Raw genomic sequence first — 204 nt, 5'->3', positions numbered from 1 at the left:
CCGTCCAACTTGGTAACAAGGAAATGATGTTGTGTACCAACCAGTTTGACCAGCTCCCCTCCCAGTTGACGGGACTCTCTAAATCGACGCCACTTCGACCTGGGCGGGACTTTACGTCCTACGTCACTCGCTATGGGTGTGCATGTGTGCGCGTAGTCGTTTGTCTCAGGGATCTGTGCACGAACTCCCTTGTGTCGAACGCGA

Source organism: Pollachius pollachius (assembly GCF_949987615.1).
Source record: "Pollachius pollachius genome assembly, chromosome: 15".
NCBI classification, from domain to species: Eukaryota; Metazoa; Chordata; class Actinopteri; order Gadiformes; family Gadidae; genus Pollachius; species Pollachius pollachius.
Note: the sequence above shows the minus strand (reverse complement) of the source record.